At 47.0% G+C, this 24,525-nt stretch overlaps 1 protein-coding gene and 1 long non-coding RNA gene across 2 annotated transcripts in view; both read left to right on the top strand.

The window, feature by feature from the left end:
• MAB21L3 (mab-21 like 3) overlaps window positions 1-2,486 on the top strand; it is a 115,263-nt gene extending 112,777 nt beyond the window's left edge. Inside the window, exon 8 of the transcript XR_008417900.1 lies at window positions 2,427-2,486. The gene's annotated coding sequence lies outside the window, so the exon portion shown is untranslated. The remainder of the gene's footprint in view (window positions 1-2,426) is intronic.
• Window positions 2,487-12,005: 9,519 nt separating this feature from the next.
• On the top strand, window positions 12,006-20,802 carry LOC128773536 (uncharacterized). Its single transcript, XR_008417895.1, has 4 exons — window positions 12,006-15,076; window positions 18,014-18,201; window positions 19,690-19,813; window positions 19,909-20,802. It is a non-coding gene; the product is annotated as an uncharacterized LOC128773536 (long non-coding RNA).
• The last annotated feature ends 3,723 nt before the right edge of the window (window positions 20,803-24,525 follow it).

The following is a 24,525-nucleotide window of genomic DNA, read 5'->3' as shown; positions in this document are numbered from 1 at the left end:
TTTTGTTGTTTTTTTTTAAATGTGCTTAATTTGGGAAACATTTAAAAGGTAAAAGCTTCAAATAAAACGGCAACCCACTAATTCCACGCATACGAATGTGAGGGGATTTGACCTAAAGATATAATTCAAATGACAGAAGATAACTGATCCGTAGATATGCTTATTATCTGTTGATGATAACAAAAAATTAGGAAAAACTTTTCTCACTGTTATTCATGTAGTTCACTACATTTAAAAAAAAGTTTATTTAGGGGCGCCTGGGTGGCGCAGTCGGTTAAGCGTCCGACTTCAGCCAGGTCATGATCTCGCGGTCCGTGAGTTCGAGCCCCGCGTCAGGCTCTGGGCTGATGGCTCGGAGCCTGGAGCCTGTTTCTGATTCTGTGTCTCCCTCTCTCTCTGCCCCTCCCCCGTTCATGCTCTGTCTCTCTCTGTCCCAAAAATAAATAAAAAACGTTGAAAAAAAAAGTTTATTTATATTTGAGAGAGAGAGAGACAGAGCATGAGCGGGGGAGGGGCAGAGAGAGAGGGAGACACAGAATCTGAAGCAGGTTCCAGGCTCTGAGCTGTCAGCACAGAGCCGAGCCGCACACGGGGGGGGGGGAAGGTGAACCCTTGAGCCTTGAGATCATGACCTGAGCCGCAGTCAGGTGCTCAACTGGCTGAGCCACCCAGGCACCCTTATTTCCCTGCGCTCTTACATTGAAGGAGAAACACTACATGATCATATCAATAGATGCTTAAAAAACACCTCTTTTCAAACTTAATGGTCGTTGCTAATAAATATTTTTAGTAAGCCAGGAATAAAAGGAACACTTTTCCTTTATAAAGGTTATATGAAAAAACCCCATAACACACATTGTACTGAACAAGGAAACAATAATTCCCACCATCAGAGTTTGGTAAAACACACTACGGATCCTTCAGAGCAGGGACAATAGGCAGGTGAGTGATGAACTTGACTGAGGTACAAAGGTTAAGAGCATGCCCAAATCAGTCATCAGTACACTAAGTGATAGCTTAATGCAACATTTTGAAAAATTAAAATTGATGTAAAAACTCCTTGAAGGACAAAAATATAAAATGTACAAGTGTTACATATAGACAGGATTAGTCTTTTTCCCGAGTTTTTTCTTTTTGCTTGCATCTCTAATACGGTTCTTTAATATTCATTCAAGTATTCTTTATCTTGATTGCTGAACTTTCTGGTGCCTCTCTAAATTTTATACCTGAGACAAGTGCCTCACCTCATCCTGGGATTTGCTGAGATGGAAATGAACTTCCCTGTGGTCCCCTGTGGTGGCTTGTGCAGGACAGTAACCCATCAGTAGAGCCTTGGTTGTCTTTGTCCTAGCCTCCCTTCCTCCTGCACCTCCTCACCCCTCAGTCTAACAACTGAAGAGGGCCTAGAGTAAGGGTTTATTTTGAACAAATATTTAATGGGTGCCTCCCATGTGTCAGCACTGGAAGTACAATGATCTCCACATTCCCAGCCTCAGTGGATCTCACAGTTGGATGATGGAGAACAACAATTAAACAAGCAGGAACAATAAAGTATAGTAGGTGCCATGGTGGGGCAGGGGGATGGCTAGGAGAGCCCCGGGCAGGGCTCTGGGCTCAGTTCACCAAGTGGGAGGACAGGAGGTACAATCCCCAGCCCGAAGCCTGATTAGGAGCCGAAGGGTGGGAGGGGCTAAGGAGAAGGGTGAGGCTCTCAGAGATAACTGTTCCTGAAAAGGCTTATTTGAGGGGCGCCTGAGTGGCTCAGTCAATTAAGCATCGAACTACTGACTTCGGTTCAGGTTATCATCTCTCTATCGTGAGATCGAGCCTCGGGCCAGGCTCTGCCCTGGGCATGGAACCTGCTTAAGATTCTCCCCTTCCCTCAGCCCCTCTCCTGCTCTCATGCGTGCGTGCTCTCTCTCTCTCTCTCAAAATAAATAAAATTTTTAAAAAGGCTTATTTGAGAATACAACAAAATCACAGTAAGGCTGGAGCCCTCAAGAGACGAGTGGCGTAGAGAGAGTAGAACAGAGAGTGAGACAGAGGGCAGGCTGTGAAGGACTTTGTAACCCACACAGAAGAGTTTGGAATGGATCCCAAGAGAAATGGGAAGATTTTGAAGCAGGAGAATGCTGGGATTGAGTTCGTGTTTCAGAAAGACCTTTCCAGCTGTGCCATGACGAATTCAAGAAGGTAAAGCTACATCCGGAAGACCAGTTAGGAGGCTGTTAGGGTAGTCGCTGGGGACTGAATGTTTGTCCCCTCCTCCGCCCCCCTTCATATGTTGAAACCCAGCCGCCAATGTCATGGTGTTTGGAGGTGGCCCTTTGGGAGGTGATGAATCATGAGGTGGAGGCCTCGTGAATAAGATTAGTGCCCTTATAAGACAGGCCCAGAGAGCTTCCTAATCCCTTCTCTCCTATCAGCATGCAATGAAAAGGCACCGACCTCTGAACCAGGAAGGGGGCTCTCACCAAGACGCTTTCGGGACTTCCTGGCCTCCAGAACGGTGAGAAAAACTTTCTGTGGTTTATCAGCCAGCCAGTCTGTGGTATTTCTTCAATAACCAGCCCAAGTGGGCTAAGTTAGTCATCTAGGGGAGAAGCCTTGGTGGTCTGATGAGGGTGGCGGCAGGGGGGTGTTGATGTATTTGCAAAACGTTGGGTAGGTATAATCAAGGGGACTTGGTGATTGATTAGATGTGAGGGGTGATGAAGAGGAAAGAATCAAGGATAACATCCAGGTTTGTGACTTGTGCAATTGATTTTTTTTAAATACATCAGTCTTACTATCTAGCAACCTTGCTGAACTTTCTTTGACGAACGTTTTCCTTGATGAACTGTTCTTGAAGAACAGTTCTAAAATTATCTGTAGATTTTCTATGTAGACAGTTCACTGACTGCATGAGTTAAGGGTGGTTTTGTGCCTCACCTTCCTGTATAATGATACGGTAGCAGTCAGAGTTCAGTCAGGAAAAGAGCACCTACTCTTGGAATTTCAAACAGAGAGATTTAATAGAGGGGATTAGGTGTCTACAAACCTGTTGGGAAAGTGGGATTAGTGGAAGTCGGAGGAAGATGCTAGCTCTTAGGTTCACGACTGCAGCTGTGGTCCTACGGTTAAAAAAAGTTGTCGCTGCCGTCCAGGTCAGGAAACTGCAGAAAACTTCTACTGATGATCACGCCTGTCCTATGGCAGTGAAGCGGGTAGCTGATGGGGTCCCTTGAGAACTTGGTAAATCTTTGTTTCTGCCAAAGCCCAAGCACTGAGAAGCGGCTGCCGGAGACAGAAGAACACAGAACATGCTTCCCAGGCCCTTCCATTTCCCAATCGCCCAATCTCAAGCAAGTGACTCTCATTGGCTGACAGCTAGTGGTGTTCAGATCCCTGGATATGAAGGAGCATGGGATGAGCAGTCAGTCCCCAGGCTTCCAGCCCTTGTAATAACTATCCTTCTGTATGTAAGGCCCACAAAACACTTTCAAAATGAGCTGGGCTCTCCGAGCCCTTCACCCACCATTCTCCTCCACATACCCTGGATCCTAGAGGGTGCACAAAATGCATGCAGGTTTCCAAACATATTTTCCGTGCCTCTGCACTTGTCCTACCACTCAAAAGTTAACTTTTGCTCTGCTTGGGAAGACCCTTCTTGTGCCTCCACCACTTAAACCCACCTCGCCCCATACCTACATCAGGCAGGACTGACCTGGATCTCTCAGAACTTCCTCGGCCTCTGGTTCACAGTTTTATTATGGCCACTTGTCCCAATGAATTTCAGCGTTTAGTCAAGGGAGCGATCTCTTCCAATAGACCTAAGTATCCCAAGGTGAGAGACCAAGGTTTATTTCATGTTTATGTCCCAGGGACTTACTACAGTGCTTGGAACAAATGGTGCTCATTGAAGATTTATCGAATGTATGAAGGACTGTGCCTACAAGGTCGCTAAGAGTAAGCACCTGAGGTCGAATGAGGAGCAGACACCTTTAGAAATAGGCATGCCACATATTCCCCAAAAGGGGGTCTAAACAGTGTCAGGATCTTGGAAGGACAAAAATTGTTTATAAATTGCTTCTTAATGCCAGCTCCAAGTTCTAAATTCTTATTTCCTATTCATGTTGACTTTTTCTGGTCTTTTCCAAGCTTTTGCCATCTGTCCTTGCTTCTGAAGTTTGCAGCACTGTTTCCCATTAAAATGTAATTCCCATGCCACATTCTGGTTGCCCCCGTCACATCAAATTAATGCAGTGATGGCTTAAGCTTCTGGGGAAATATGGGTCATTACACGTTGCTGACAGCAACCCTCACAGTGACATTGCAGCAGGGACAGGGAACATCTTAATAAATGATTACTTATACAAAATCAGCAAGCTCTTGAGTTTGACATGTCCTTAGAGAGCCAATCCTTTTGTAACACGAAAACGGAGATGGAGAATTTCCCATGATTCCTTAGAACTATGAAAACTTAGTTAGCTAGCTCCTCCCTTCCTTCTTCAGGTGGGGGCAGCCTGTATTGCTAGACCTCTGAGACTTTCCGGGACCCAGGATAGTGTTGCATGCAAAATAGGCAATTAACCAAATGTGTGTCCTATTTTTTAAATCCCTCAAAGCCGATACTGTGTGGTTCCCTAAAGGACATGCGCCCAAGGTAACCTGGAAAATCTTTGTTTTTCTTTGTAGCAGATACTGTATATTGGTTGACTCGGCATCCATTTCTAACTCCATTTCTCTCGTCCACTTGGCTTATAAAGCCCAGGGAGGCTAAGTACTTTTTCGGCTTCTCTGCTTTGGAAGTGACCAGGTGACAGTTTTAAAGTAAGAGAGATGTAAGCAGAAGCCTGCAGGAGTTTTCTGTGAACATTTTGCTTTCCCGATGGAAGGGACAAAGGAGGCTGATGCATTCCTTGCTCTCTTTTCTGTCTGGAGGGTGATGTGGGCTGCACCTACCTCAGCCTACTTGTCCTGGAAGGGAAAGGCCAAGAGAATGTCACTGTCGGCAGATATTGTGGAACCGCCAGACCATCACCAGTACCATCAACCTCCTGGCTTCTTGCTATTTGAGAGCAACAAACCGTTCTTTGGTTAAGCCACTGACTTTCTATTCCTTGCTTTGAAGAGCTTTTCTAAATACTCTATACTAACTCTATATTCTAAACTCTATACTAACTGCAGAACCCAGCTAAACAAGAGGGACAGGTCTGACAGATGTGGACCTTACCATTAATGTACTTTATAAGCTTAGTTTTATAATATTTTCTTGTCACCGCATTGAAGAAAAAAAAAAGGTTGTTTCAATGAATACGTAAAATTTGAAAACAAGGGAAACCAAAAGCAGTTGCTGTCTTACCTTGGCCTCATCGTTCGACATGTTGTTGACTTTTGTTTTAGCTGCATGGGATTGGGAGAATCCCAACTCACACACATGGGTGGTTGCAAATGTACAAAACAATGTAGCGAAAAACAGTCCAGATTCTGGAGGCAAATTCTGTGGGTTCAAACCCTGGGACTACCACTTGTTGGCAGAGAGCCTCGGTTTGTGTCTTCGTTTGCAAAATGGGCACATTGGCGGGAACCTACCTTAGAAAGGTGGTGGGTAGCTTACGTGCATCAATACCAGTGAGGCTCTAGAGTAATGCTGGATACGTCATGACAACCGTTAGCAATTATGAGAGATCCGGTGGTGCCCCTGCCTCTCCATTGCCTGTCTCTATCTGATATTTACTCAGATATCTGAAATAGACAAGTTTATTCTGCCTGGAATATTCAATACATAACTCAGGTTTAATGTCTTTGCTGACCAGTCATCTAGGATTAACCTAGAACCTTGACAAGGTAAACGTATTCAACCTTTGAAAGGAAGGGAAGCATTCAGATCTTAGAATAGATGCAAAACTATGTATATTGTGAAGGAAATCAGTGCCCTGCAACCTTTGTCCAATGGCCATCTGAAGACTGATTATTGCACTGTGATCTCACAAGGTGCTGAGCAAATGTACATTTTACCTGGCATTTAATTTCATAGGGCCCATGCATGCTGTGTTTGATACTCATAAATACAATGTCATATAAATAGACACAGGGAAGGCCTGCACTTAAAAAAACCCAAACAAGGGGCACCTGGTGGCTCAGTTGGTTAAGCGTCCGACTTCGGCTCAGGTCATGATCTCGCGGTTTGTGGGTTTGAATCCCGCATCAGGCTCTGTGCTGACAGTTCAGAGCCTGGAGCCTGCTTTGGATTCTGTCTCTCTCTGCCCCCTCTGCTGCTCAGACTCTGTCTCTCTGTCTCTCTGTCTCATTTTTTTGATTAAATTAAATTAAAAACCCAATCAATAATATGGAAAGGACCAATAGGGCTGCCACATTCTGAATCAACAAACATTTACAAAATATTTATGGTAGGAGCTATATACACAGAAGCATGTAAAGCTGGAAGGCCCGATTTGATTACACTGGTTGTTTCCAGTATGTAAGTAAACATTTGGTGTGTGAAATATTTAACTGTGAATATGTTTAATTGCAAAACAAAATTCTAAGTGAATTTGAATCAAATATTGGTAGGCTCCTAAAGCATCCCTGCATGACTGTAGGTGTCCCTTGGTCAGAGTTTAAAAATCATCTAAATTATTCTTAAGGTCCCTTTTAAAATTGGAATTTTGAGTTATAGAGATTAATTCATGAGACTTTCCCCAACCCTTCCTGTTTTGGTCATGCATCCAGTTATACTGGTTCTTTATTGTCTGTAAGGTGAGTCTGTCTCAAAACTAATAGAATTATCTTACCTTAAGGCATTCTATAGAAGGTAGTTCCAGAGCATGGGGCTTATTATATTAATTAGGATGCTTTGGCCAAGTCATTATCAACTCAATTCAAAATGGCTTAAACAATTAGGGCATTTGCCATCTCACATCACATAAAGGGTAGGAGGGCAGCTCCTTAGTTGGCTAATTCAATATTTCAGCAACTTCATCAAGGGCCTAGGGTTTTTCTGTACTTTCTGCTCAGCTGTCTTCACCATGTCGACCATTTTTCCTGGTGGCCTCAAGATGGCTGCCACAGCTCCAGTGACCATATTTGGGCACAGCCATGTTCAGAGGTAGAAATGACATGTCTATATTCTTTTCGTTTTTTGTTTTTTTTTTTTAAGTTAAAAATCCTTTCCCAGAAGCAGCCCCAGAAGAGTTAGCCTCCAATCTTATTGATCAGAATCAAGTTACATGTTTTTTCTTTCTTTCTTCCTTCCTTTCTTTCTTTCTTTCTTTCTTTCTTTCTTTTTTAATGTTTATTTTTGAGGCAGAGAGAGACAGAGCATGAGCAGGGAAGGGGCAGAGAAAGAGGGAGACACAGAATCTGAAGCAGACTCCAGGCTCTGAGCTATCAGCACAGAGCCTGACGCAGGGCTCAAACCCATGAACCATGAGATCATGACCTGAGCTGAAGTCGGACGCTCAACCAACTGAGCCACCCAGGCGCCCCCAGTTACATGTTTTTTCTTAAGCCGATTCCTAGGAAGGGGAATAAAATTACCGTGATTGACCAGATTATCAAGATTGATGTGCTGGGCCTGGGAATAGGGCCAAATTCAGTAGAGCCCATGGCCACACTGAAGAATGTGCCTGTTGGAAAGCAAACAACACATTGGGCTTCTGGGTGGGAAATCGAGAGTGTCTGCAAGAGTCTGAAGGATGGCATTCTAAAGAGGACCAGCAATGCTACCTCCTGCCTGTCTGGCAAAAGACCCAGGAAGCAATTAGAATAAGAGAGCCACATTGTGTCTACACAGAGCTAAAAATTCCAGTAGAAGCAAGATTCAATTGATCTGAGTGTTGCACGTAGCCTTAGTCGGGAGGTTGTTATGCTGTGCTAAGAATTTAGTTTTGGTTTGTTGTGCTGCTGGTGTGTACGGGGGATAGGCGTTGCATGCATAACAAGCATTAGCCAAACAGCTTTTCCTTTTCAAATGTTTTGTTTAATGTTGTGCTATCGTGAAAATGTTTATGAGTCTGCTGCAACTATGCCCCCTCCCAATCCCGAAAAAAAAGAGCACACGGGCACTTTCATGCAAAATCTGCAATAATTTTAGGAGATTCACTGATGCCCTGTCACTCATTCATGAGCTCAAAGTTATAGCCTTACAATATCATTGATTGGTATAGTGAAAAAAAAAGGTGCAATTTTGTGTGAGGAAAAGGAGTGAAACAGAACAGCAGAGTCAGGAAGTCTGATGCACTTTTGTTAGCTGTGTGGCCTTACTTGAAACTTTTTTAAGACCTCAATTTTACCTCTGTAAAATGGATCTACTGGAGTTATTTCAAACACCAAGTGGGTAATGTGTAAGATTGTTTTAAATGAAATAGCACTTTACAAGTGTTGGCTTAAAAACTTAATTGTCGATAAATCCAAATGGCGTGACGGCTCTTACTTCCAAATTGGATTGGCTGAATTCAAAATAGTGCACCCCATGATGTTTCAAGGAGCAAAGTTTCCTTCTCCACAAGCAAGGTCATTTTCAAACTCGTGGATTGAACCCAGTACCCCTTTTCAGCAGCTGGTTTGGAAAGAGGCACCAACAGAAACATCCCCAATGCACTAGGAAGTCCTCACTGCCTACGGGTGAAGTCGGGACATGCCAATCCTGGGAGCGAGAAAGAATGGAACAGCCTTCTAGATGCTCCTTCTCCACCTGTCCCAGGCTAGCAGCCACCCAGGGAGTCCTTGTTACCCTCACCACTGGCGCTACCCCTGCCCTAGCTTGGTCCCCACTGATAGCACACCCCCAGCCCCTCCCACCCTTTAAGGCAGGAATCCCACGGCTGCTTTTCTCACCATGGTATCTGTCTCCCATTCACCTTTTATTTCCCATCCTTCCTTTCTCTCAGCGTGAGAGGCTCAACTTCCTCTCTTGTTTGTATAACATTCTTCCCCTCCATGCCCAACTGCCTTGGCAGCCTCTCCTGCACCACTGAATGGCAAAATGCCCGTCAGAGTTTTCCCAGGGATCGATCAACGAAGAGTGTATTACAGACAGTGGCAAGCTGTCTGAAGCTCTGAGGTCTGGGGCAAACAGACCTGGTTCCTGCCTCCAGAGAGCATGCAGGCAGGTGCACAGAGCCCTTCTTGCCTCTTCCAGTACAAGTAGAGAGCTGACTGCAGGAATTAGGAGATTTTGCTGGGCAATGAAGAGCATTTGGACTGTACCCACACATGCCAGTAATAAAGCAAAAAAAAAAAAAAAAAAAAAGAAAAAAAGAAAAAAGAAAAGCAAAGAAAAAAGAAAACAGCAGATATATCAAAGTTATAATGATGCTGCTACCAGTACAGCTAGCCCCTGGAACCCGGGGCCCATATTCCTCCGATAGGCGCTGGACCCATGCCACCTGCTTCTTAGGTCCAACCGATCCAATTGGTGGGGCAGCAGTCTATACCTGAGGGGCCCCAGGTCTTGCAGAAGGGGCAGTTTGTCTGCATTCTGTATGCCCTTGGCTTCACAGCTCCATCAGAGCACAGCATACTCCCCTGTGCTTCAACTCTACGGTTGTGACGCTGGGAGAAAGTGGTCAGTTCCCAGGCTCTTCCATGGCCATCAACACCCCAGCCCTGCACTCGTCAAAACAAGATGCCGAGCAAGCAGTGCCCCCCCCTTCCCGATTCCCGATTGCTTCTTATCCCGCAAACTCCCAGCCCCCTGCCACGTGCAGCAACAGAAGTCAGGGAAACTGATGCCAAGAGGGCTTTCAGGATTCCCACCCATCCAGAGGGGGGCTGATGTCTGGAGGTCTGGGGAGAAGGCAGACCAGCCAGACCAGGCAAGGCGCAGGGAGCAGGGCGGCTTGGCAGGTGGCTTCCGTCCTGGCTTCAGCACCAGCGCAGACCAGCGCTTGTGACAAAAATGGCTTATCTCCTCAGCAGGTCTGCTGGGGGCCTCCTTCAGATTCATAGTGCCTTGGGATCAGAGGGAGAAAAAAAGATCAGCTGCAGACGAGCAGCCTTTCCCTCCTTGTCTGAATGCTTCCTGGCTTAATGAACACTGCTGGGACACACTGGCTGTCTGGATTATGGTGACATAGCTGCAAAGATTATTCTTTTAACAGCTGCCCTCACCATCAGAACCATCTCCATGAGCAGGCACTGTCTCTGCAGACTCTGATCTGACATTTCACCCAAGGGCCCCCTGCTTGTCTCTCTCTCTCTCTCTCTCTCTCTCTCTCTCTCTCTCTCCCCCCAAGACTTCGTTTTGCTCTAGGTCTGAGATGAGCTGAAAATGTTAATTCCCGCCACCATCTCCCGACTCACAAGGGAGCTTCTGATGATTGGTTTCTCTCTTCCTCTCTACAGACAGAATGATCTTGTTCCGTTTTTGGTCCTTGCGGGGCTGTTACGGAGAGCTTCGTTTTTGCTCATCTCTACCTCGTTTATGTGCTTTTGATTCAACGTGTTGAACAAAAGCATCGCTGCAAATTTATGATGACCCTATTCATTTCTTTTCAGTGTTCCTTCTTTATTTTTTTCACCTCTCAACTATGAGGACGTGTTCAGATTTTGCTTAGTCCCTGAGGTCTAATCGTGGAGGTGAAAACGCATTGCCTTAGGTGTCGCTAAGCCTCTGTGTGCTCGGATCCAGACCTGCCACTCGCTAGCGGCATGGCACTCAGTTAGCCCCCTTGAGTACTCTTTCCTTTAGCTAGGCAGTGGGAATAAAAGAATCTCTTTTGCCTCTCTTAGAAGGATGTCTTGAGGATAACATGAGGTGACAGGTAAAAAAAGAGAGCGCTAAAAACTAGTGTAAAAATCATATTAATTTTCACGTGTTGGGTGTTACACTATACCGGCCACTAAGCTAAGCTCGTTACCTACTATTATGTATTATTTGGTTTCAACCTCATGACATTGCAATAAGGGGTAGTGTCCTTTCTCTCTGCATTTGCTGCTGAGTACCTTGAGGCTTAAGTAATTGGCCTGAGATCACAAAGCAGGTGAAAAGGGAAGAGCCTGGATCTGGACCAAGTCTGTTTGGCACCAGACTGGGGGCTCTTAACCCCTGCACCATCTCGAGACCATCTGAATTGAAGGTGCCATCGTCCCAGATGCTGGTGATGTCTGTAGAACTCTATTCCAAGCAGTCAAGTGATTAGAAGACAGTGAACGTCCCAGCATAATCTACAAGGGGCTATTCATTGAATAGCTGGCTAGAGAGGAGTCCTTTGCCAAAATTTTGCCTGAGTTTCTAGAATCAAAACTCTCACCATTGACCAAGGGGGCAGCATGGTGTGGAGGTAATTAGCATCCTTGTCTCCAATTAAAGAGGCCAAACTATGACTGTGGGCAAGCCAGTCACTCTGGCTCTCTGGCCTTCTACATCCTCACTATGAAGAGGAGGAGTTTGGATGAGAAAACCATTAAGGTCCCTATAAGTCATAATAATAGTAATAGCTAATATTTGGTAAGTGCTTACTAAGTGCCAGGCTTTTTCTAAGTGCTATGTTCAGTCTTGTATGATTTTCATAACAACCCTAAGAGGTAGGTGCTCCCTTTTTTGTAAGTGAGGAAACAGGCACAAAGTGGTTTGCCCCAAATCACATCGAGTCAGGGGCAGAGCTGGGCACCTGCCCGCTTAACCACTCCTCTTTCCTTCCTCTCTAATTTCTAGAAATTCTGTTATCTTGGATGGATGGGGAACTTCCTTATGGCTGGCCCAGTTTTTTATCAACTCTAGATAAAAAAAATAGTGCCTGTTTTTAAACACTCCGTCACACTGCCTAGGACATAGTAGGTGCCCGGCAAATATTTGCTTACCTGACGTTTTTTATCAGAATAAGCCAAAGATAATACACAGCATGAGCCCATGCAGTTCTTATCTTGACAAAACAACCCATAAATAAATGAAGAAATAAATGAATAAATAAATAAATAAATAAATAAATAAGTGTGTGTGTGTGTGTGTGTGTACACAATCCCAGTTGTAGAAACTTGATTATTGACTTTGGCAATCCTTTCTCCATCTCTCTGTGCCAAGAAAGTTATTAGAATTGAATTGAGAGAGGCAGGGGCACAAGAATGGCCAAGACAAGATGCTGAGTAGTTGAAATTAATGACTCGTGGAGCTGATCTCCTGCCAAGGGCTACACCAGCTCCCGGGAGGAATCCACCACTCTGGCCAGTGGCCCAGCACTGCGGAAGCTGCAGGTCAGGTTTCTGGAGGGGACTCCCAGGTGGTTGGGGACCGACAGGTGTGAGAAGAAGGAGAAGGGCACTCTTCCCATTACCAAGGGCCAGATAGGCCAGCACCTACCAGTCTGAGAACAGTGAGGCTTTGCTAGGCCCTTGTCCACCCCTGGCTGTGGAAAGAGGAGAGGAGGCAGCGAAGGGGATGGAAGAGAACACAGTGTGATTCACAATCCGTCTGTGACAGGAAGACAGAGTGGCTTAATAACCCATAGCCGGATGAATGGAATATTCCTTCTTTCCCCTGGCAGGGCTGGGCCTCTGGTGCCATCACCCATAAAATGGACAGCCACCCAAGGAGCCGTGGAGCTAATTAACAAATATGTCCCCAAGTGTGCCAGAACCCAGTCCACTGGAACTGTAAAGATGGAGAGTGTTTAGACACAAGCTTAATGAGGAAAACACCAGCAGGGCTACTTAGCATCTCCTCCATTCACCTTCTCCTGCTCGGCCAGCTGCCTCCCATCTCCTGTGTCGGCGCCCAGCATCTTCCTTTCTTTTGCGTTTTCCGTCCTTCACCCACCAACCATGAAGCATGGAAGCCACCAGTTAAAGCTTGTGGCCAAGTTTCTGAGAGTGATTGCACCTTTATAAGCCTCTAAGAAGCTGCTAGCAAGGGTATGGGCTTTTATTAGTTGAGTTGTGTATATATTTGCTTCTCAGTGTACACATTTTCCACAACAGGAATAGTAACATGTACTGAGCCCCTCTTACATGTCAGGCACTCTTTTAAACGCTAAGAGTACTTAGGGAATCTGTGTAATTCAAGAGCGACTGACCTAGCAATACTGTCATTGGAGGTTCTCCAACAATCCTACATCACAATACAAAGTCCAAAGCTCCGCTCACTTGCCCAGAGTTTTAAATGAGCTTATGGTTCCCAATCAGATAACTAGATCCATACTCTTAGTCACAACTGGATATCCCACTGCTACTGAACATCTAAGGAGAGCTGACTATGTGGAAAATAAATACCAAAACAAACAACAAACAAATGAAGCAGTATGCAGGGAGATGTGAGAACATGGGAGGAGAGGAGAATTAATGTTACATTTATCACGTCTTTACGGAGAGAAGATACTGCATCCAAGAAAAAAGAACAGGGTGAAACAAAAAAGGATCATTCAGAAGCCAAGATGAAATTCTTGGAAATTAAAAACAGCAGAGATGAAAAATTCAACAGTGAATCTCTCAGAAAGTATAGCAAAAAGTCAAAGAGATTTAAAAAATCAGAAAAGAAAGCAAAATTAAAAGACTAGTTCAAGAACTCCAGTCTGTAAATAAGAGGAGTTCCAGAGAGTGAGAGAGAAGAGAACAGAAGGCAGAAAGGAATTAATTCCAAATGAAATTATTTCCCCGATTTTCCAAGAGATTAAAAAAAGACACATGTTTTCAGCTTCAAAGAATACATCAAATGTTGGGTCACCGTGAATGAAAATAGATTCACACTGAGGCATGTCATTGGAAATTTTCCAAAACTTGGAGGAAATAGTGTTTACGAGATTCTAGAGAAATAAGTCACATGTGAGAGTCAGAAATGAGAATGGTTTTGGACTTCTCAAGAGCATCACTGCTCTTGAAATGAAAAAGAAAATGGGGCAACGCATTCCACATTCTGAAAGGAAATGCTCTCTAACCTAGAGTTCCATACCCAGCCAAATTACCAAGAAAAAAAAAAAGCCCAAAGATAGAATAAAGATATTTTCAGACATGCAAAGTCTCAAAAATGTATTTCCCAGGCAGCCTTTCTCGAGAAAGGGAAAGATATAACAGGAACAGAAGTTTCAATACCCTGGAGAGAAGTAAAGGGAATTCTCAGGAGAAGGGAGAGAAAAGATCCCAGGAGGACATTGCACACCAGCCATGGAGGGCAGCAGCCCAGATTGGTACAACACCAGTCAAGAGGCAGGCATGTTGAGGTGCCCAGAGTCACTGTACTGTCTTTCCAACCCATGGACAAAATGCTCAGGTAAGCTTGGCCCATATTCTTTACTATGGGCTGTGCTCTCCTCCTCGCCTGCTCTCTCGCTGAGCTTGTCTGACCCCACAGAAGAACTCTGCAGTGACCCACTCCTAAGAGTTAAAGTAGGCGAGGAACTTAGATGAACTCAGAGGCGGAATCCACAGAGCGGTCCATTTTCCCTGACAATTTCTCTTCCCGTAGGAAGAGGCCACAGAAGCCCATGTGCACAGGAATAGTAAAGGGATCTGCAGACAATATGGGATGCAAAGAGTGTTATAATAACCAACGATATCTGCTAAGCCTACAATTGGTATGAAAGTCTTCAGCAGCTTGAAGTGTGAATAGGAACTCAGCTTTTAGATGTTCACATCCCACTCTCTCCTGAGTTATATTCAGCTGAAGATGCTCTATGCTTGGATTCCAAGGTCACACTCACATATTCAGCCCCTGTTCCCAAAGTAGGCTCTTTGTGCAAGCATGGTGGGTCCAGACAGAGAGGCTTCTCTCCACAGGTGCTTACTGTGTGGGAGTCAGCACTCCTGTGTCAACTATCTAGGTCCAAGCACTGAATTCAATGAGTTTCTCTGGGGAGCCTTTGGGCCCTTTCCTGACAGCTAACACCACTTAGAACCATCTCAATAACTGCAAAGATGATAAACATGTCAGGGGCTAGGACTTCTAGGTTCCAAGAGGTTCCTTGACGTCAAGCAATTTGGCCCATTTTCTTGCTACGGGTATTTAACAGGGCAGGCTTTGTCGCCCAGGGGTTTCTGTCCCTTCTTTGCCTTCTAGGTAATGGATGTCTGTGAGGCTTACCTGGAGGGTGTATAGTCCAGCGACTTGAGAGCAAAATCTCACTCCGAGACGATGTGTCATCTCCAGCCAGACAGAAAACAGGTGAATGTAGTAAATGGCAGTTTCTTTTGCTACAGTTTCACCTAAGCTGGCCCCGCCCTGCCCTGCAGGAAATGAAGTCACAGACTCGTTAACTTTCTACTCTGCGTTAGGGCTCTTTGTATCCATATCTTCTTTTAGACTAAATTCTTTGAGGGCAGAAGTCCTAAGTGATGATTCTTTATTTCCCCCATCCCACCCACCCCCAGTGCGTAGGACGTGCCTGACCCAGTGACTGCTCACCATATATTTACACAGTGAAAAAAATGAATACATAATTGAATTAATGCTGACTCCCGTGACATCCAAGATACATATGCCATGTTGTTAGGCTAAGGCAGTTCTGCCAGCTCCTGGGAAAAATGAGATCCATAACTGAGTATTAGAATAAAATCTCATGAATCTGGGTGTAAGGCGAGAAAGCCTTTCTTTTTTTTAAGTTCGTTTCTTTTGAGAGAGAGCGCGCAAGCAGGGGAAGACCAGAGAGGGAGAGAGAGAGAATCCCAAGCAGGCTCAGCACTGTCAGCACAGAGCCCGATGCAGGGCTCGCTCTCACAAACTGTGAGATCATGACCTGAGCTGAAATCAAGAGTCGGAAGCTTAACCGAATAAACCACCCAGGCGCCCCGAGAAAGACTTTTTAAATTAGTGACAATTGTACATGATAAAATTACTTATAAAGAAATTCACTTATTTTATATACACAAATTTACCTTAACTCAAACTAGGCCGACTAGGGGTTCTATAACGGAAGTCTTAGAGGATTGAGGAGGGATGTGTTACATAGTCATTGTTAACGGATCGATAGATACGTCCGATGTGTTGGGGTTCTTGAAAGCAGTTGCTTTTTTCAGTGTTTTAAGCGTTCCTCATAGAATCGTGTTTTATTTTAAAATACTGTGGAGCGGAGCACTCCTACGTCGTGAGTGGGGATGTAAGTTGGCCCAAATACCTCGGCAGCATCTGCTAAAGCTGAACGGACGTCTACCCTGTGACCCTACGGTGCCACTCTCGGGTGTGCTGGGGCCCCACCACACACACACAGGAATGTTCATGGCAGCGCTCTTTCCAGGAGTCCCAAACTATAGTAAACCAGTAGCCAAACTGGGATCTATCAACAGATAGAAACACCATGGTGGACAGCTCATATTTACACGATGGAATACTTCCCAGCAACAAAAAAAGAACTTCCTAACCATTGCCCGTCACAAGAAATGTATTGTTGAGAGAAAGCAACTGCATTGCAAAAGGACATACACCACGTGATCCCAGCCGTAGGACCAAGAGCAGGCAAAGGTGCATAACCGCAGAGGTCAGAATGAAAGATTATTTTGCGATGAGGCACCACCTACGTGGGCCACAAGAGAACCTTCTAGCGAGCCGGAAATATTCTCCAGAGTTGAAGTAGTAGATTCATGGGTGTATACATATGGAAAAATGCATCAAACCATATACTCTTTGTGTTCTTTACTGTATGTAAGTTGTACTTCAATTTTAAAACAATGCTGCAAAACTCAGTTCCCAAAAAAAAAAAAAAAAAAGCACCGCGAATTTCAACAGAGAAGTTTCAGGTGCGGTTCCTTCCTGCCTCCTTTGTTTTTCCGGTAAGCCCTTCTCCTCCCACCTCCTTGGCTTGCTGTCCTTGGTGGGCTTCTTTTCCTCTGCCCGGGGCCATTCTGTGGTGGAACCCTCCGTGTGCTCCTCTGTTCCTGCTTGGGTCCTCCCTTAGCAAGCTTTCACCTCCACCTGCTGTTGTCCCTGCGTCCTGACATCTCCAGACCCCACCCTTCTGCAGAGCTTGGATCTTGAGATACACAGCCTGCTGGCTATCTCTGTTTGGCTGCCTCATACAAAAATCAAGTACAGTCTATCCAAAACTTACTCGTTATTTTCAGTGTGACATTCTCCCTTTAGCACCCAGCTACCATCCAATGAATGGTACCTCCATCCACTCAAAGAAACCAAGAGGTCATCCCCGACCCTCCTCTTTTCTCCCTTTGCCATGTGCCTCTAGCAGCAAGAGCCATTGGTCCCACCTTTTGAGTAACCTCAGGACTTTGCTGTAGTCCCCAGTCATGGTCTCCTGGATGTGGGGAGAGTCACCTGACTCATGCGCTTGTTTAGAGTTTCGCCCCCACCAACGCACCCCCTGATCATCTCCCTACAATGAGAAACTGATTATGCCTCATTCCAGCTTCCCTTGCATGACCAGCGCCCCGCGCCTTAGCTTGGACCACCACCCTCAATGCCCGTCTTTGTCTTATGTTCTTTGTCTTACGTTCCAGACTCGCCTCCTGCCCCCTTTATCTCAGGCAGCCTGAGTGAATTCTAGCACTTCTCCAACTGTTTCACACTCCCTGGTCTGCGGAAACCCCTCTCTGCCTGTTTTCATTGCCACGGGGGAGCTCCTGGCTGTCCTTCACATCCTGACTCCTCCAGGTGCAGACGGACCCCCGTTTCCCTGCTCCCATAACACCCACAGCAGTGGAACTATTGGGCCGTTTTCGCCACTGGCTAAACTCTCAGGAGGCAGGGTGTTTTGTCTTCTCCGTCCTCGGATCCTAAGATCATGGCTCAGAGCTGGTGCTCAACAAATTGGTTGCGTAAATGAGCAAAAGCTCAGTTGTTAGGTACAAAGGCTTTTTTTTGCATCAAAGACACACAGCTCAGCAAGTGCATTTCTAGCACCGTCACTGTTTCTATTTCTGAATCTAATTGCTAGTACACAAAACCGTTCAGGGCAGAAACTGCAGTAGGTGAAATGGTCCAGCCGCTCCCTTCCAATGCAAATGTTCTGTGCTCTTGTGAAATTTGCTGCCGTTTCAAAAGGGTGTAGGCCTTTGGAATTTTAAGCAGGAAAGAAAAAATTGCTGTCCAGTGTTCTGCCTGGGAGATTCTCACCCCACTTTCTCCAGGAATGCCTCCTCCTTTCTCTCCCAGCTCAGATGGACAGCACTGAAAAATCACAAATCTGAGAAACCCAGGACGATCCCATGGGCATGGAGATTGCTGCATGGGCCAGAACCCAAGGCCCAAGGGCACAGAGTTCGCCTTCTCTAGACCTTGCCAAACGCTGGCCGTCCTTCCTGGTGGCAAGTTCAGAGGATCACGGCACACCCCCCACAGAGGTCAGCCAACCATGAATTTACCTAAAACTCCTTTTGACGTACTTTTAGGCCTCCACCCAACTCCCCGTTGGATAATGAATTCTGTGGGTTTATTACTTGCTGGCAACAGAATAGCATTTCCTTTCATTTGACCTACAAGTCCCCTTGCTCCAATGTCACCAATCCCTTCCGAAATTCCGATGCTGAGATTGTGTGGGACAAGGACTTGCTGCCCGAGCCCTGTCTGCCCTTTGGGGCGTCGTGGACACTTCGAGCAGCCCCTCCCAGCCTTCAGCTTTCCAGACTGGAGTAAATATATGGTGTCTGGAAGAAGGCCCTGAACACAATAGATATTGAATAATGACGATGGAGCTGAATGATGATAAGGACTGCCTTTAAAAGGGGACTCAAGTTCTTGCCACGAGCCTGAGATGTGAGAAATCACTAATAAATCATCGCCAAACACAGTGTAGAGAGAAAATGAGTGGGTGTGCTTCGGGCCCCCTTGGTCCAGGGCCACAGGCTCATCTGTTCCCCCACCACCGGCTGTTCTGGTTTCCCAGCAAGGAGCCTTCCCTCTGTGCGAGGGCAGCCTGCCTGTGCGAGAGGGCAGGACACTGGGCCAAACCTCTCTGAGGACAGCGTCCTTGCGTCGGACGATTGTGCAAGGGGAAACCTAGTCTGTGCCCGGCTCCTGGTTGACGCTGGGCACTGCTCTAGGAGCTTCGCAGGGGTCACGCGCTTTAGCCCACAGGCTAATAATCCTAGGAAGGATGTTGGGGTCCCTGTTATACAGGTGAGGAAACTAAGGCTCCAAGAAGCTGGGTAACGTGCCCAGGATGCCAGAAGCAGTGGATCCGGGCTTCAAAACCAGACCTGATAGAGCCCAAATCCCATCCTCTGTTAGTGATACTCCCTTGTCCCCTACCCAGGGGACCGTGTGGCCCCATATGACCCTCCCATCCTATGGAGGCCGGGGTTTTGTTCCTGTTCCAGGCAGCAGGACTGATCCCCTTACTGCCAGTTCCATCCCCCATACACCCCGACGGCCGTAGCCCACCCAGGCCCACAAGGTGCCTCATGAGCTGGCCGGGGGCCCCTCCTTTCCTTTTCCTTGCCTCATCTGCTTGCAGGAAGCAGAGGGGCAAGATGGTAGCAGTGACTCATCGCTAGAAGAATAAATCTGGAGTGGGGGCAGCCCCAGTGGCATGGCTGGATGCTGTGACAATGGAAGAAAGTCCCCTGAGCTTTGGAAGGGCGTTGCCTTTTGCTGCTACACAACAAAGGCAGAGAAAGGACAGCAGCCAGGGGTGGGGGCGACGATGGAGGAGAGCCAGAGTAGGGACTGCACCACTTGCCGGGGTGGAAAGGGAAGTCTCCAGGGGTTGGAGACTTTTCTGTAGCTGTAATTTGAGCCATTTGCAGTGCTGGGCAAATCGCAAGGTTTTGGGCTTTTATTTTTTTTTTTCTGGGTTTTTTTTTTTTTTTTTCACTCCTGTTTTTATTTAGCAGGTGGATCTGGCCTTCACACATGATGAGCTTTCTCCACGTCCTCAGCTGGGAATGCACAGGACCCCATGTTTCGATGGTTTAACCTATGAAATGTATGAGGAAGCCCGCCCAGGCAGATGCGGTGAGGCGGCTGTGTTCTGTCCCCAGGTGGGTTCCAGCTTCTGATAAGTAACAGATAACAGGTGTCACTCTGCTTCCTTTTACCCTTCCCCCCAGGCTCCCTCAGGGCCTGGCCAATGGCTGAGATGGGGCACCGAAGACAAACGGGTGTCGGCGAGGTGCCGGGGAGCTTACCAGACAGACAGCTATCCAGGCAGCTCTCCCGGCGGGTGTTCCCGCACCACTCTTCAGGGGTCACCCTGCCCTCGCGGTGGTGTGGCAGAATCATAGCCAGGTTCTAGAATGGAGAAAGGAGCCTGAAGCATGCGTAGGCCAGAGGAAGAGGGCGACGGACACCTCAAAGGGCATCATATTCCCTGAGCATCTCATGCTATGGGCTGAATTGTGTTCCTCAGAATCCTTATGTTGAAACCCTAGTCCCCAAGGTAATTTGGAGACAGGGCCTATAAGGAGACAGTTAATGTTACCCGAGGTCCTAAGGGTGGAACCCTGATCTATTAGGATCGGCGTCCTTAGGAGGAAAGACACCAAAGAGCTTGATTCCTCTCTCTCTCTCTGCTCTGTGAGGGCACAACAAGAAGGTGGCCCCATCTGCAAGGTAGGAAGAGAGATCCTACCAGGAACCAAAATGGCCCCAACCCTTCGGTCTTGGACTTCTAGCCGCCAGAACTGTGAGAATTCCCAGTCTGTGGCATTTTGTTAGAGCAGCTGGATTAGACTCATGCAACCACCGAGATGGCAATTGCTGACAGATCAGGCTGACCTTCAGTTTCCCCCCTGCTTCCAGCAATGAAATTTCATCCTAGTCTCAGCGACCATTGTGCCACAATATCACTTTGTGAAAATGATGGCAAAGGTGCCACTTGTGGAGAATCTGCGCAGGGGAGGGATTTCTCTGCCTCATGCCGCACCAGGCCATGCCTCTGGTGAGGCCTGGAAAGCCAGGTCAGGCCCCAGCGGTTTCATGGAAGCCAGCCCCAAGCCTGGTTGCTCCGCTCCGGGGGCACCTAGAACCTTCCAACCATGACTGTAACATCCCAGAGAACGGACTCGAGCCCTGCCTCATCCCACCCCACCCCACTGTCCAGGACAGCACTCGTGCCAACACGAGGGCCCCCCCCGGAGTGTTCTTCCCACAGCCAGAGTCACGGGCCACCCACTTTGCATCCCTCCCTGCAACAATCCTGAAAGATAATGTAGCTCCCAAGGACCCCAAACTTTCCATGTTCCCCACGTCTTAGGGAGCTCAGTGTATGAAAAGGCTGGCTCTACACGCTGGTTGTGATTTATAAGAAGACTCAGCAGAATTCCTTTCACTAGGCCCTTCCTTCTTTTCTATCAAAAATACAAGGCTTTAAAAAACTTGTGTTTTTCCTTGAATTCCTCAATCAAATGTATGCTCTGTGAGATAAAGGAATAGGAAGATTTGAAGCAGGTATTGGAGTTGATCCCACGAGAACAAGCCAGCCTTGGGCCTCGGGAATGGCTGGCTAGAGCCCACAGTAGCCACTGAGAGGGAAAGGGGGAGAGGAGAGAACGGCCGAGGGTGTCACGCACCAGGAAGCCTGGCGCTCGCAGTTGGGCAGTGCTAGCGCTCCGACCCCTCGGTCACCCTCTGAGGTCATCTGAGCCCATCATGTATCCAGTTCTGGCGGCAACCATGAGCATCTCTGACCACAGGCAGTGTGTGCCAGGAGGCTTTGTCCCATCTGTCCACGCCTGCCCTCTGCCTCTGCTTTTGGCCACCAAGATTGAAAACACGCCCCCAAGCCCTACAGCCCAGGGGCACCAAGCGACCCACACAGATGCATTCCGCTCAAGCTGCCATCACAGAAATGCACTTGTGGTGATCCTTCCTCTGCCTCCATGAGAGTGTTGAGTGACCTGGTTCTGGGAGCCCCTTATTTTCTCCTTGGATCCCAGACACAAATAAGAATAAAGCTTGCTTACATGCCGAGGACGTTTCTGAGCTCTGGTGCCCGCAGAATTTCCTAGGACTGAGAACGCAAGTCTGTCATTATGGTATTTGCAGAACCAGAGACTGTATTTAAGTCTTCAAGAGGATGCTTATTATAACCCCTTTCTTGGGACTCTCATGCCAAAACACTACATGAATAGTCTTTTTCAAGGAAATTTGCCAGGGAAGGCAGCAAGCATCTGATCACATAGGAATAGTTTTGGGTCGATTTCAAGCTGTAGAGTCTAGGGGAGAAGGAAGTTTTCCTGACAGCTGCCCTGGGGAAGGAGAATCCACACGGGGCTGTGTATTGCACAGGCTGCCATTGAGGGACTGCCATCTTCAGAAATTATGACGGGAACAGTGGGCCTTGGAGTTGAGCATGGTTGACAACCTTTCCTGGCACGCGAAGTGGGTATCCACGGAAGACACTGAATCCTGATTGAAAGATTAATGATGGGGAAAACCGGTGCCTCAGGGGATAGACGAGGGTTCTGAGCTCTTCTGGGGGAGAAAGCAGACACCCAAGCCGGACACATTGAACTTCCAAAGGAGTCACGTTGGGGTGGGAGGAACCTTCTCTCCAGTAAAGTTTCTATTTTTTTTTTTTAATGTTTATTTATTTTTGAAAGAGGCAGAGACAGAATGCGAGTGGGTTAGGGGCAGAGAGAGAGGGAGACACAGAATCCGAAGCAGGCTCCAGGCTCTGAGCTGTCAGCACAGAGCCGGATGCAGGGCTCGAACTCACCAGCCGTGAGATCATGACCTGAGCCAAAGTCGGACACTCGACCGACTGAGCCACCCAGGCGCCCTGTAAAGTTTCTATTTTTAAAGACTACTTCCAAAACCATTTCCATTGCTCAGTGGTCAAAAGCTATTCTACCATTTTGAATTTCTCTTTGTTTTAAAAACTCATAATGTCATTAGAGAAAGTGCATCCTACATCATTAATATCACTATGATACATTAGCACATTAAAAAATCCAAAACATTGTATCTTTTCTTTTTATCCTCTATTACTTTGCCTGTGGGGAGGAAAGGAAGTGCCATGCACAAAGTCATGCTCTAGGAAGATTGATCCGGAAATGGTAGAGACACGGAGTCAGGGAGGTGGCTCATTTCTTCCTTTCTTCAGTAAACATTTATTCAGCACTTGCCATGTGTCAGGTGTATAAAGATGGTTTCTTCCCTCCATGTCATTTTAGGTCCCCCAAGAAGCAGACTCCAAAACAGAATACAATGTGCAAGAAATGTACTGGGGAACATGCCTATGGAAGATGCAGGAGGGAGGAGCGGGGGCCAGTGGGGAGAGTCCTCAGATGGTGACACAAGTCTGACATCTGTGAAAAGAGAGTGGGAGGAAGAGTAGCGGACTTCAAGGCAGTTGGCAGAAAGTCTTGACTGGGCCAACAGAGAGCCTCCCAAGCCGAGGCTGCCAGTTGGAGGAGTCCATATGGGGCAGGAATGGACCGCTGCAATACCCTGAGTGTGCTGGTTGGTTGAAGGCAGACTGGCAGAGATCTGAACGCCATGGTGGGATCCAAAAGGCAGCAACTGGAGGCTGTCTACATTTCCCACAGTAGGTCCCTTTGAAAGAGATCTGGGGTGGAGCATGTCCACAGCCTACACGGCCTTCCAGAAGCTCTTGATTTCGACCTATAAACATATGCATCACAACACTACTCCAAGCCTGCGGACTAGCCTTGGGGGTTTGGTGCCCATCCCATGCTCAGTCGGCTGCAGCCTGGGTTGTGGATAGGCCCCCAGGATAGGGCACAGCTGCTTAGACAAGGGAGGGTTGTGTGTGCAGGTAGGCACTGCCCACAGGCCCAGTACAGTGGGGAGATGGCCAGACACAGTCATGTGCAAGACACAGTGGCAAGAAGGAGGGAATTAACTAACTTCTTGTGAAGGGAAGGCCAGGGAAAGGTTCGGCATGAACAGATATAGCCGTTGGGTTTAAGAACGTGGCTGGAATTTATCGCACACACCGGAGGAGATGCGGTAGAATCAGACTCATTGCAGACCCGGATTCCTATCCTGGCCCTGACACTATTTGCTGTATGACCTTGGGTCAGGCTCTGCCATTCTTTTTTGTTTGTTTTTAATTTATTTTGAGAAAGAGAGAGAGAGAGAGAGAGAGAGAGAGAGAATCCCAAGCAGGCTCCATGCTGCCAACACAGAGCCCGACGCAGGGCTCGATCTCACCGACCGTGAGATCATGACCTGAGCCAGAATCAAGAGTCAAGTGCTTAACCGATGAGGTACGCAGACACCCCGGCCTCTTTGCTTCTTTTAAGCTGCAGTTTCTTCATCTGTAAAATGGACATCATGCTAGTATCTGTTTTACAGAATTGTTATGATGACACATAAGTATTCATGAGCAGAGTGCCTTGGCCTAGGGTGCGTCATCAGTAAATGGCAGCAGTTAGTATTCTTGCCTTTAATATTTCCGACATCCCAGACATTGGAAACGGCCTGTCCACAGGTCAGACAGGACACAGGGCAGCCAGTCCAGGGAGCTGCTGGTGGTTCTTTGTGGCTGGATCACCGGGCGCAAGCAAAAATGTGCTAGAAACCAGGCCTCATCAGATGCAAAGCCTTATGTGCTGTGTAAGATATTTCAGATTTCACACTAGGTTATGAGATGCTATTAAAGGATGTTATGTAGGGAGGCAGAGGATCAGATTTGCATTTTAAAAGTTTCCCTCTGGCAGCAGGGCATCCAGCGGGGTAGAGGGAGAAGGGACTGGAAC

Source organism: Panthera pardus, unplaced genomic scaffold (genome assembly GCF_024362965.1).
Source record: "Panthera pardus isolate Hobbes unplaced genomic scaffold, ASM2436296v1 HiC_scaffold_11, whole genome shotgun sequence".
Lineage (NCBI taxonomy): Eukaryota > Metazoa > Chordata > Mammalia > Carnivora > Felidae > Panthera > Panthera pardus.
This window is presented reverse-complemented; position numbering and strand designations above follow the sequence as displayed.